This window comes from Microcebus murinus, chromosome 6 (genome assembly GCF_040939455.1).
Source record: "Microcebus murinus isolate Inina chromosome 6, M.murinus_Inina_mat1.0, whole genome shotgun sequence".
Lineage (NCBI taxonomy): Eukaryota > Metazoa > Chordata > Mammalia > Primates > Cheirogaleidae > Microcebus > Microcebus murinus.
Window position 1 is genome coordinate 49,940,811 of NC_134109.1, and position 14,340 is coordinate 49,955,150.

A 14,340-nucleotide genomic window follows, 5' to 3' on the forward strand; every position below is an offset into this window, starting at 1 on the left:
TTGCATAGGTAGGATGGATCTTGAAATTACATATGGTCCATTTATCTGACTTCATGTTGAGTCTCATTTAGTTATTCAGATGACAGAGAAGTGGGTTATCAAGCTGCATTTGTGATTTGCCTTCCATATTTAGGTACTTGCTTCTCTACTGGAAAGGATTAGAGAAAAGTCCCATGATCCATTTTCTCCTGTATCTTCTAGCCCTTGAGGCACCTCCTGACCTAATTTAGGCACCTTCATCCCATGCACCACACTTTCCATATAATTATGGGTGCACAGGTTGACCATACCTGTATACGTCCTAACAATAATATAGTTCCTGGTCTCTCTTTTCTTGACTAAGTATTTCTAGTGTTTTTGTTCATATACAATTTTCAATTAAACTAAATTTGATTTAAATGAATTCAATATGTCTATAATGTAACTTTGTATTGTACATACATACCTCTGCTTTATTTGTTATTGTAGTTTAGGTCACAAAGTTTTAAAATGTACCTCTTTAATACCTTAAACACAATTCTAAAATCTAAAAAGTTCTGAAAATGAAAGGGTATGTTTTGTTTTATTGTCTCTTTTTTGTGTGTGACTTTTGTAAAAAAACAAAACCTAAGGTGAACTAGTTTGGTGGCAAAATCTAACCTGAAATGACTTGAATAGAAAAATAGAAAATAAATTTATACTATTTATTTACCCTATTTTGTAGGAATAATCACATACTTTGGTCAGGAAATGTATTTGGTTACACATATAGCTGTAGTTCCTGTTGGGTGTGTTATATGATACACGTACTATATTATTTTCTAAAATCTGAAAATTTCTGAAACACATTCCCCAGAGGTTTTGACTATGGGATTGTGAGCTACATTGCTACCACAATAGGTTTAATAATTTTTTAAAAATGTATTACTGGGCTAAAAAATTTAATACAAAGTGTGGAAATCACATTTTCCGAGACTTAAAAAAAATATTTTCCCCTTTTCCTTTTACTACAAAACCTTTCCAGTGCTATTCTGCACTATCCTTACTTCTTTCTGTTTGTTCATATTTTTTGCTTTCCAGGCTGGGTTGTGTCTAAGCATCTTAGTTCATGTTGCACACTTTGTTGGGAATAACGCTGCTGCCTCCAGTTTTCCCAAACCCTGTTAGTTTACTCAGGCTTAAATTGTCTTCCATGCAGCCATGCCTGAAGGCACTGGCTCTGCCACCTTCCTCTCCTTGGACTTTCTTTGGGGTTTTTCTCACACAGCTTGGACTTCACAAATATCTAGTTCTGTTATTTCCGTGAAATATCACTGTGATGTATATCATATGGAAGTACTATCTTCAGTATTTTTTTGGTGACTAGAATTTATTAGAAAGCTGTCTAAAAATATTATTTGAGAAAATAACTTGTTAAATTCTGGACTTTCTAAATAAATGTGACATCTCTCTAATATAAATTATCCAGAGAATGTTTTATCTTCAGCTCCAGAGCAGATCTTTCTAATATGGAACTCTAGACATACTTTTTAAGGTGTGCTTATGCTTGAAGATTTAATAAATTCCTTTAAATAGTCAATTTTCAAACATGTTTTGACTGATAAGAATACTTCATAATAGAAACAACTAGACCTATTTGAAGAATTCATATGCTCCAAATATATCTTTGATTGAAGACCAGAGTTTTTAGGTTCAAGTATGTTTTCTTTACATGAATCTTTATAATTTAACACATGTACTACCATTGTTAATTAGGACATGACTAGTTTATTAATATTGTGTTAACATTTTATAACATTGGTGTCTAAAATTGAATTATAATACTTAAAATTCATTTGTGCTTGGATTTTGATTTGATGTTGGATTGCTTGATTGAATAGATAATCATTTTTATAAAACATAAACAAGTGAACAATTTTATTTGCCTTGTTTTAGGAAATGCTAAAATAATAGGACTGATTTTTCTATTAGAGCCTTGGCTTTAGAAGTATCCTCTGCATTTTAGATTTCTATTTTTTTTTCTAAACTGATTTTACATGTGGAATATTCATAAACCTTGGTAGAATTTGGAAACAGGATGTACATAAAAACAAAATATACACACAATAAAACTTAAATAATCTTCTGTAACACCAGAGTGAGGCAGACTGTAACTTAGATTTACCAAAAACAATAGTAGTATAAGAATTTATCCTTGAGTGTCTTGTGATAGGTTGTCTCTAGAAACTGCCCTATGATGTATTAATGTATAATATATAATGTATGTATTAATGCAATGCTATCAGTAGTCTTGGATAGTTTTTATAATAGTAAAAATGGATACTTCTCATTAAATCCCATGTTACAATATAAGTTTCTAAACTTCAGAGTGAAAAACTACTTAAAATGAAATTTAGTACTAACCATTCATTATTTTGATGATGAAATTTAGTTACAAAAAGGGAACTTGCTACAATGGTAACTGATATCAAATGAAGTAACTTCCTTTACATGAATATTTTGAAATATTTCTAAAGCTATATTAACATTTTGGTCACTTTAGAACGATTTATTAATCTATGTTAGCAACTTTTTCCTAGATAATTTTCTAAAATTTCTTTTAGTACAAAAAAAATTGAGCTATATTGATTTTCTAAAGAACTACCAAATGCAGTTTTTGCTATTTTAATCCAGAATATAGTTTGAGAAATTATTATGATTATGTTCCTCAATTTATAGGACCTATGATTTTATTTTTTAAGAATTTTATAGCATAAAAATATTTTCTCGCATTCTGTAGGTAGTCTATTTGCTCTATTGATTGTTTCCTTGATGGACATCCATAAAACTTTCACTCAAACTATACAAAAACAATTTATGTACACAAAATGTATCCCTGTAATACTCTGAAATTAAAAAAGAAATAATTTTAAAAGCATTCTATTAGTTCTCTGACATATAATTCCTAAAAAAACACAAAACAAAAAAAACCCAGCATATTTATGGCCTGGTAGATTTCATACCCACATAGTGGTTTAATTTTTTTTCAAAGTCAGATCTGGTCATATATACAAATATTTCTGATCAAAACCTAATCAATTATAATGATTATTCTTGGGGACGAAATATATTCTGAGAGTGTTTTAAACACGTCCATTTTTCATATCTTCTCCCTGAAGCTGTGCTAAGACAACAGTAAAGGAATAAAGCAACAACAATAAAAAAGACATATGTCAATAGGGATAGAGAATATGAAAGAATAGATGACAGAAAAACAATTCTGAAGAAAAAGAATTAGATTAAGGAGTGGTCACTGCCTAGGACACCAAAGAAAGCATTAATCAAGCCTGTCAGTGTGGAGAACAGGACTCGATGTACTCATGCTCTAGAACCCTTGAAAATCTCAGTAATTGGAGTCACCAGTTAGCTCTTAGAGTGAAGGTGTAGTTGAGTTGGAAAAGAAAAGAATTGGTCAAAAGTCTGTGTAAAAGAGTTACACCAAATCTCCTTCTATGTTTCACATAGCTCAATGCTTAACCTCATTATCCCAAGTCTCTTGTCACCACCCCTCAAATACTAGAAATAAAATGTTTTGAGAAGCTAAACCAGAGAAACTTTGAACTAAGAAATCTGAAGTCATTTAAAAGAAAAGACAACCCACTCTAGTTCAACCAGAATTATTAAGTGAAAGTTTGCATACTAATCTCAGCCCCTTCTCACATCTGGTTCTGAGAATGCTGGTCATCTGGTTTAATGTCCTCTAAACATGAGATTGGAGGATTCCTCTCTAGGGAAACTGACAAACTCTAGAAAAAAAAAGGTTACAGATCCTGAAAACTAGGGATCTTGGTGGAACAGCTCAGCTAATAAATTGAAAATGAAACTTACTATTGATCAACAAAGCTACCAATAAGCTGTTTTATAACTGATTCTTAGATGTGAATGAACCAGCTGACTAGATATTTAGGAAAATCTTCTGAAAGAGAGAACTCAAGGCAAAGAAATGGGAAAAAGCATTCAGGAAATGAGAAAATGCTGAGAGCTAAGATAAAAAGCAAAACATAATTATTGATATTTATAATTGGCACGCTCAGAAAAAAGTACATATTGTATTCATGTAACAAGAAGGGTAAATATTAATATAAACAAGGGATTTTCAGAGAATATCAAACAGTTCTTAAAATATTAAAAATAATAATGAAAATCAATAAAAGGGCTAAAAGATAAATTTGAAGAAATTTTAGGGAGTAAAATAAAATTTAATAATCAAATGGACACTATATAAGAAAGACAAGATAAGAAAATTAATCCAGTTGCTCTGACATTTGAATTCCAAGAATCCCAAACAGGTAAAATTGATGGGAAGAAATTTAAAAAAAATTAAGAAAATTTCTCATTGCAGTTGGACATGTGTTTTGAATTAGAAAGGTACCCTGGCCACCTAGCACAATGGAATAAATAAAATGTACATCAAAGCACATAACAACATGAAATTTTAAAACATTAAGAATGAAATGAAGATCTTAAGACATTTCCAAAGTGTTTTTATTTTCTCCAAAATGTTCACATATAAAAACTTAAGAATCGAAATGACTCATACATATCTTTTCAATAGAAATCTGGCTAGAAGGCAATTGAGTAAAGGTTTTGAAATTCTGAAGGAAAATTATTTCTAAACTAGAAGTTTATGCATAGGCTATTTTTTTTTCAAATATCAAAGAAGAAAGACATTTTTAGACCTATAAGATTTCAAATTTTTTTCTCTCATGTGACCCTCTCAAGACACTACTTTTAGATATATTTCTCCCAAACTATGAGGTAAACCAGGAAAGAAATATAATCGAAAAAATAGGAGGCTTATATATAGTATATAGAGTATTGAAGGGAATATATAGAGTATTGAAGGGAATCTTGGGATGATAATGAGGCAGGGAACCATGGCAATAGCTGTGCATTGGGCTTCAAAATCAACCAGGGCAGACTGAAACTGGAAAAGGGAGGCACCGTGAAGGATATCTTCAGGAAAGAGATGCAATTGGTTACGTGATGTTTTAGAGAAGAACTTGACACTTCTCATAGAAAGCTTAATAATATGGTAATGATAGGTGCGTATGCAATGTGGGAGTTATTAAAGAAAGGCAAAAACAATTGTATGAAATGTAATCAAAATATACTACAAGGTTCAACTGTAAAGAATACTTGCATAGTCATAATAACAGTAACACTTGATCTAAACAAAAGCATGACATAAATATATGGAGAATGGGAGAGATTTAGTGCAAGAGAGTTAAAGGCAATGTGAAACTGAAAAAATATAATCTATAAATAGCAGTTAAACATTTAGAAATATGAAACATTTAGAACTATTCAAAGATGAATAGTTAAGAGATGCATTAGAAAAGGTTGCCTATGGGTATTGGAAATGCCTAAGGTTGTTTTATGTACAATTATTTGGCTTTTTAAACTGTGTGCATGCATAGTTTGATTTTTCTAAATTCATAAAATATAGATTTGAAGATTTTACCTTGGAGGTTCTTGTTATTAAGCTCCCAGAAGTAAAACTTATTTCATTCCAGATTTTATCAGAAGATCATTATCAATTCTAAAACTTAAGACTAGATTTATGCTCACATTTTTCTATAATTATTCATAAGAATTAATATTAAAAATATTCCTTGATATTTGAAAAGTAAAGTTGATTAAAAAGATATTATCTCATACATCAAGGATAGACAATAGCATGGTGATTGTTGGTGCCACATTCTGAGAACTCATTTTTTTTCCTAACCTTTTTTATAATAAAACTCTTCCAGGTTAACCTCCACTACTATTTGTTTATACATTGTTTAGAATAAAATATTTAAAAATAACTTTGACCATTTATTCATTCAGCAAATATTTCAGTGTCTATTCAAAATATAGCTCCATTGAATTTTGTAAGGCTCTAAAGGAATTTATTAAATAATTTGTACTTTCAATTCCTTTAAACTACTTAAGGAGACAAAATGAAAAATTTAATTCATTTAAATGGAAAACAATGTTAAACGGTAAGGTTAATAACATAAATTATGTTACACAACAGTGAATGATGTGCCAATGGCCCAGAAAATATAGTGCTGGGAGTAAAAGGTTACTGTGACTTCTTATCATGGAAGAAGTAAGTCTACACATTGTAGTTTGAAGGATGAGTTTTGAGAGACCTTTCTCCCTGGCATTTCTACATACCTTTTGACAGCTTTTGTCGTGAACTCTCTTTTTCAAGAATGTTTGTGTAGCAAATATCCTTGTACACTAGAGAGAGTGTCTGCCTTTAAGGGAGAGAGCAGATTTGTTTCCATACCAGGATAGTGAAGATAATGTCTACTTAGGGGTAAAGATTGGGCAGGTTTTCTAACAGGACCTTTATAAGACGGGAGTTTCCTGAGCTCAGGATTCTTAGCTGTGTCTTCACAAACCAGCTGTGTCACAAAGCGACTGTGTGAACAGTGTTCACTGGGGCTGGTCACATATAGCCGATGTGAAGACTGAGGAGGACAGAGAACATATGAAAACATGAAGTTCATCCTTCCATCTTAGATTTCAGTGATAAAATCTTGTTTCTTATGCAGGAGTCTTGTTTTTTTCTACTGGCATCCATGAAATTGTGGTAGGCTAACATGTTAGCTAGCCAGTAGAGAAAATATCAGATCCCCTCAGAGTTGACAGACTATGGTTTAAATAAGTAGAGGGAAAGGGCAAAGGTATTTTTTAATGGGTGAGAAGTTTGATTAAAGGCATAGAAGAAGGGAAAATAAACAGTGTTTGGGGAATAATGGTTGTTAACATAGTAGGTTGGAGGAAGAAAGCTTAATTTGAAATATGAGCTAATAAGTTGTGTTGAACTTTTACTGCCAGTGTTTTTAGACCATATAAATGATGATATACGATTTATGTAAGATTAAAAAAAAAAGAAATTGTAATATTATGACTGCAGACATACTGACAAGAGTCAGCATTCTCCTAATACTGATGTTGCTTCAGTTGCTCTCTGAGAAGCAATGACCACTCATTGAAAACCTCCACGTTCATCTTGAAGGAAAATAGAGTACATTCTAGGTAGAAAAAAAAGTACGTCCCCAAATTTTGGGTATCATTCCCAAAAATATTTGGTACTTTAAGATTCTTGAGGACATTTAAATAATTTTCTAAGAATGTACTCACCTAATTTTTTCACTTATTCTCAGCCATGACTGTGTTGCTCACAGGGTAATAGAGGTCATACAACTTTAAAGGTTAGTGTTTGATTAAAACTTAGTTTTAATTCAAAAAGAAATTAGATTCAGAGGCATTAGCTTAATAAGTTTTCATGTGTGCAGACTCTGTTCACACACGAGACAAATCTTTTCCAATATCCATTAAACATTTTGTAAGCATTCTCATTTCTGAAACATATTCCCCACTTTGATTTCACTTAGGTAGGTCCCTGCTTTCATTATGTCCAGAACAAACAGTGATATTTTTGGTCCTTGTCTGTTAGATTTATTTATTACATTTTCACCAGAGAAATTAGTGGGTGATTAGGATGACATGTTATCAGTTTATTTATAATACAATTTACCTGTGTGTGTTAGAAGACTTATAAATGGCACAGTTAAAAATTATTGACGATGTACATTTTTAAAATTTTTATTGGAACCATGAACATGATTTCTAAACAGAAAAGTTTAGGGAAAGGGCTAGAATGACTCATGGGAATTCTGGAAACATGGCAAATGCCTAAGTAAATCTAATGCCTTAAGTAAATCCAATAAAGCATAATTTTATCACCAACTACCCATCCTCCAAAAACATCAGTCTTGCATTTAGAAGGTCTTACTAATGTTTGATGTGGCAATCACATGCTTATTAAAATGGGTTGATGTCATGGTAATTACCCTACTAATAACATTTAAGACAAGACTTTGCAATGTAATGAATGCTCCTTAGGAAGAGTGCTTGCTTATCAGTGTTATTTACTAATAGAGCACACAACCATTCTAATTTCCAAATAGTATTGGTGTTCCCAGTAAAAAAGCTTAGTCAAAAAACCATATTTGATATCTGTTTACTGTTTCTTATTCGGAGGACATAAGAGAAGAGTTACTTTTAAATCCGTTTAGCCCTGTCTTTATGAAGCCAATTATTATCTATTCACTACTAGTCAAATGCACCCTCTTAAGATATATTCACAGAGCACCTACTGGAATACTTCCTGCATCCAACAGATACACAGTCAGAATGGTACCTGGCAGTTTTCTCTCTGCACGGTTCCTGCTGCATTTTGGTTGCTGTGCTCATTCATCCTGACTCTGAAACTCCCAGACATTCTGTGAGCCTTCTGGATTGCAAGCCCTGAAAGGCCACTTCCAATTAGACTCTGACACTTTGCAATGTTAATTGACGACCTGCTATATGCAGAACACTCTATTAGGAGCTCTGTTGAGAGAGAAAAATACCAGGCCTTTGCCCTAAAGAAGTTTATAATCAGTTGGAGATTTGAAAAATACAGATAAAAAAAGGAACTTGGTTAAAAATTAGACAAGTGAGTCTTAAAAATTAGTTTGCATATTAAAAGAATTAAGGGAAAAATGATACAAAAGATGACATTAATTAGAAAGTCCTCTTTCTAAATAATATTAAAGTATTCAAAAAATGGATATAATTATAACATCAGTATGCATTTAATTTCTAGGCTGTTATTCAGGTAAAAACTATCAATTCCTGAGCCAACTTATTAACTGAGAGGCTGTAATGTTCTTCACAAAGATTGAAGGCTATTCTAATGTGCAACTGTGTTTATGCTTTTGCTCTTATAATTACCCACAGAGAAAATAAATTGTATCTAAATTAGTAAAGGTTAACCCTCATCTAAAAATTATACATACATTTTATCCATCACTTTTAAGGAGATAAATCCATTGGCTAAACTGAATTAAAGGCCCTTGCAAACACAGACGGGGGGCCAAGTGGGATTCCTTAGCCAAAGGTTAAATGGCAAGCAGATGCTCCCACTGAGTCAGCCAGAGAATTGAGATTGGCATCCAATGTTCTGATTTCCAGGCAGTTCATGAACCCTCTGAATCTAGCTTTCTCCCTGAGGCCAGAATATGCTACTGTCAACTCTGTATTGCATACACATTACATTAAGAAAAGGAAAAAAAAAGTTAGCAGAAGGAATATAATTTGTACAAATAGAGTGAGCTAATAAAATGGCTTGAATCTGAAAAATATATGAGGTTGCTTAATGTGTTTTGTTCACGCTTTCTTTAAAACTGGCAAATTCTGAGGCACATAAGATAAAGTAAGAGTTTGAATGGAAAATTATTGCTTAATTTAATATTTAGCAGTTAAGGCCATTATGTAACTAATACTTTCTCTGAATATATTCACAATGCATTATACTATCTAATTTAGATTTATAACAGCCCCAAGAAAATCTGGCAACCTTCGCCTCTGCAATTTGGTCTACACCATGAGTCAGGTCAAATAATTTGAAATATCAATTATTGACTAGCTTTATAAGATAAGGTGGAAAGATCCCTATAGAATGTAAAAAAGCCATTAGATTTTTACAAGGTAAGAAGCTCTTAAAAATTAAAATAACTTCTATCTCCAATTTTAAGGGAAGAGTTTATTTTATTTCTTCACTTTGACAACTGAAGGCAATGATTGTTGCCAAGGTTATCAGAAAAGATATGTGACCTTTCCTCTATACTTCATATTTTTAAAAACTTAACTCTGTTCTTTCTTGATAGAGGGAAAAATTTAATCTGTTTTAGCTTCTGAAACATACTGGTGTGATGGAACATGAAATACTGAAGTATCTGAAAAGTAGTAGCCTACTTTCAAAATCTCAAACTGAAAGTGAAGTGAAAACATCTACACGCTGCTATGGGGCACTGCAGTGTTTCCATTCATGATCACTAGAGTTTGTCACCAGGCTTAGAATATAAACATCCATGTTTCATGAGGTAACACTGAGGCAGATATGCAATCAAGACATCCAGATGGCTGTAAATGAAGTAAATGAAAGGGTTGTTTAATTTCAGACATTTTCAGGTATCCATCTCTAAGAGCTATAGAAAGGGAACCTGTAAAAAAAAGACTTTTAGGAATATTTTCTAATTTTCAGAATGAACTAAGTAACAGATTCCATTTCGAATCCCACTTTGACTATCTTATTCCGCTGTCTCATCACTTCACACCTGGTTGCTGCAAAAAAAGCCTCCTACAAGACCTTTCCTACAGTAATAGTTCTCTCCTTAAATTTATTCTACGTATCACTGCCAGATCAATCTTCCTTCAAATCAGTAAAAATTCTACATTCATTCTGTATTTTTTTTTTTCGATTAATAAAAATCCAAGCCCCTCTGGCTTAGGTTGTTGTTGTTGTTGTTGTTGTTATATGGAAATTTAATCCCTCATCCTCCCAAAGCAACATGCCCCTACCTCACTTCTTCCTCTGCCACCCTCTCATATGCTTGCCTGGCCCTCTCACACTGCATGCTGGACCTAGGTTTCCTTTAACCTCTACCTTTTCTTCCTATTGCGAATTCTACTGTGTCCTGCTCTCCACTGTCCCGTCCAGGTTCCAAGATTTTCCTACCCTTCAGGGGTCTTTGCTAACTGCTTGATCTCTTTCTTAATCTCCTCTCCTGGGTATTGTAATTTTGCTTTTAAAAATTTATACCTCAAAAATTTAGTGTGATTGCCTGCCTCCTTATGTTATATATTCACAATTTATTTTGTGAAATCTTGAGGCTGTTTCCAGGATTCAGAGTTTTTTTGTGTTTTTTTTTTTTTTCAATTTTAGAAAAGTTGTGTGGAATATAAATTGTTTTGTGTGTTTTTTTTTTTTTTTTTCCTGTAACATCACCAAGTGAGATCAAGGGCACTGCTTCATGATGAAAAACAGTAATATTCTGTGGCTAGATCTATACCATAAGTCATGTCAATCATGAAGTGGAATAAGTAAACTTAATAAATAGGCTCAAATCATTAGTAGAATGGGTTCCAGTTTTATCCAGGATAATACAAGAGGTGCTAGATCACCATTATTTTTGTGGCTGAGTAGAACTCCATGGTATACATATACCACATTTTATTAATTCACTGCTGGTTGCATTGCAAACTAGTACAACCTCTGTGGAAAGTAATATGGAGACACCTCAAAGAGATACAAGTAGAACTACCATTTGGTTCAGCAATCCCATTACTGGGCATCTACCCAGAAGAACAAAAGACATCCATCTGAATTTTTATGTTCATCTTTCTTTAGATTTTGAACTCTCTTTTGTGACCTCTACATCCATAGAGATAACCTATATATTTTAAGTTGATGTCTGTGATTGCCCATTCCCAATCATAACAATGCAAAATAACAATATTTATATTATATATGGTATTTTACTACTTAAAACTTGTGTTCTCATAAATTTCCTCAAAACAAAGGTTCATGCAAAGACATGAAGACATATGTCCCTGCATATATTAGGAAAAAGAGAGCAAGTGACTTGTGATCTTAATGGCAATTCGCTGAGGAAGAGCAGTATGATATAGTTTGAAAACTGAGTTAGACAATTAACCATGCCTTTTCTTTTTTCTCTCCATGAGTAGCAATGTTTGCAATATGAGAATGAGATCTGTAAGATAATGCTTTTGAATAGTACCCTCTGTGGGAGTAAAATTCTATTTCATATGGTGTAGTATTCATTCAACAAAGAATTGTCAAATGCCTTCTCTGTGGCAGATTTTGTGTGACTCAGTGCTGGGAACAGAGTGATAAACAAAGACAGCACATTTGTATCATCAGGAGAATAGAATGCAGCATAGGAGAGTTAAGATACTAGCTGTGGTAGCTGAGCTAAAATTAGGAAATCAAGGATCCATTTATTTCTTATGTTGGCCCTGAAGCTTGCTAAATTGTGAATTCAACAAAGAGATTTGACTTTTCTGAGTCTCAGTTTGTTATTGTTGTTTCCTTTCTAAATGAACACATTGAACTAAACATCCATAATAATCTTCAAAAGTTTTAGATTCTTTGATTTTGATCTTTTTTATTGAAAGATTACTTCAAATTAAACAGAAGTCATATTAATAGAATGAAGATTTTGAGTGTGAGCTGTGGCATGGCAGGAAAAATAAACTTTGAATGAACAAATATTTACTTTCCTTTTCTAAGAACAGTTCCAGATAATTATAATAATATACCAGTACACATTTTTCAGCACCTATTAGACTTGGAGATATTAAAATGATATTAAAATGCATAAAGCATATTTGCTCTCTACTAACTTACAGCCTTTTTGGGAAGCAAGAATAGATGTAAGATTGTAAGCACAAATAAGGTATATTACAGAAGTTGAATAGTTATTGAAGATTGCCATGATCAAAGGAAAGTCTTGAAGTTGTCAAGAAAGAGTAGATTTGGCAAGTTTACGTGAGGGAGGGGAGGATTTCTGACTAGGAGAATGAGAAAAATATATATACACATATCTATGCATACTATATATACACACACAAACTATATATATATGTATAATATATAGATATTATATATGTACTCAGCAGACACTGTGAGCCTGTTATGAACTACTGTCAGCAAACTAATTTTTTTAGTGAGCATACATTTTTGAGGGTCCACTCTTTAAAAAATAATACGAAGTAAGGAGAGGGTGTTGTAATGGATGAAAATTAGAGGAATGAGAGATTATATATAAAAAACCAAAAGTAGCATTCCTGTTCTCTAGCTTAGAAGAGAATGCAAAATATGTCTGAAATAAAATAGCTATTATATAGTTTGTCAGTAACTACACTGGCCTTTTAAGAGAGATTTTAGGTTTCCTTTTCTATTTCATGATTTCCTTTCCAATTGAATATGTGTTTTATTTTACTTAAAGGACATATAGACATAGATCACACATATTCTGCATAACTTTATAATAAAAGTCACTTAAATAAACTGTTGCTTCTGAATTTTCTCACCACAGTAATTCCTTGTCCATTTAGCTTTGTCTACCACACACCTTCTCTTGTAAGGTAAACCTATGGTGTTGTACTAAACAGGAATTTATCACAATATATTGGTAATTTTGACTGCAACTGGTAGATAAGATGAAGTGACTCCACTGTTAGTATGCATGACAAGGTAATAAGCATTATATAGTTTTTTTTCCAGATGTTCACTATATATGTGCTTATTTCTAATTCTCTTTGGATTTTTCATGTCTCTGTACTTTTTAAAACAGTATTCCGTGCCAACTCTAATTTTTCCTGTTGATGCCTTCAGATCTCAACCTTGCCTAAAGACTGCAAAGACATTTATCTGCTCTGTTGCAATCAGAGCGTGTCCTCAGGAAGTGTTGCTGGAGAAGCTTCCTTTTGTACTCATAGCTCTGAAGCCATATTGTGTTTCTTATCTCCAGTTATAAATCCTAATTCTTTTCAATCTTTAAAAAATTACAGATCCTTTGGTCTAAGACCAAGATCTCCTGCATCAAAATGAGGTATGTCATTTTCACACTCTGTTAAAGTCCAAAGCCCTCCCTCAAAGTTTTTGAAAATTACCCTGGTTTATAAAGTCCTTTGCCCCCTGGGCTTCTACTCTTCTTTCTCTGTCACTATGTAATCCTGTTTGGCCCAGTCATGAAGCATGGTGTTATTTGGTTTCATAACATGGGTCCATAACCACCAAACCTCCATGAGCACAGAAGACTTTATTGAAAGTTGTCAAGCTATGATGGAGGCCAAGTTTGCATCACAGCAATGCAAACAACTTTACCTGGATCCAGAGGAATCACTGATCTTAGTTTCTTGTGTTCCCTCAGGGTATGCTATGCCTATATCATTCTATGTTCTATGTATTCTCTGTGCTTTTCTTCCCTGCATTCTTTCTTTCAGGAATCATACAACAAATCTCTTCCTCTGTCTGCTACCAACTCCCCCCTTATGAAAAATAACATCACCTTCCTCCAAGGCTTGATAGACCTTCCCTCCAGTCCTACTAGCTTTACCTTCACCCTGAACACTTAGAAATGTATATTTAAAATAGTGATCTCCTTAGGGAGACTACTGCCAGATATTAGGTTAATAAAATGTCTCTACTTCATTATAGTCACATGAAAAATATCTGGATTTCTTTAACTATACAGTGCCTAGGCAGTTTCCATGATCGAGTCTATTTGCTTATGTTCTTTTTTTTTTTTCTTTTAATAGGGATAGGTATATGTTAAGGCCATAAAGGTAAATCCGTTAGCTTCAAAGTGAACATGACAATGGGAACTTTTTTTCCCCAGTATTTAAAACACCAGAACTGGAGAGAAAAAAAAAATATTTTTCAGTGTTTCAGAGATTTTCATTAACACT

At 32.8% G+C, this 14,340-nt stretch overlaps 1 protein-coding gene across 2 annotated transcripts in view; it reads left to right on the plus strand.

Moving 5' to 3' along the window:
- MDGA2 (MAM domain containing glycosylphosphatidylinositol anchor 2) overlaps positions 1-14,340 on the plus strand; it is a 777,981-nt gene that overhangs the window by 404,950 nt on the left and 358,691 nt on the right. The window lies entirely within an intron of this gene.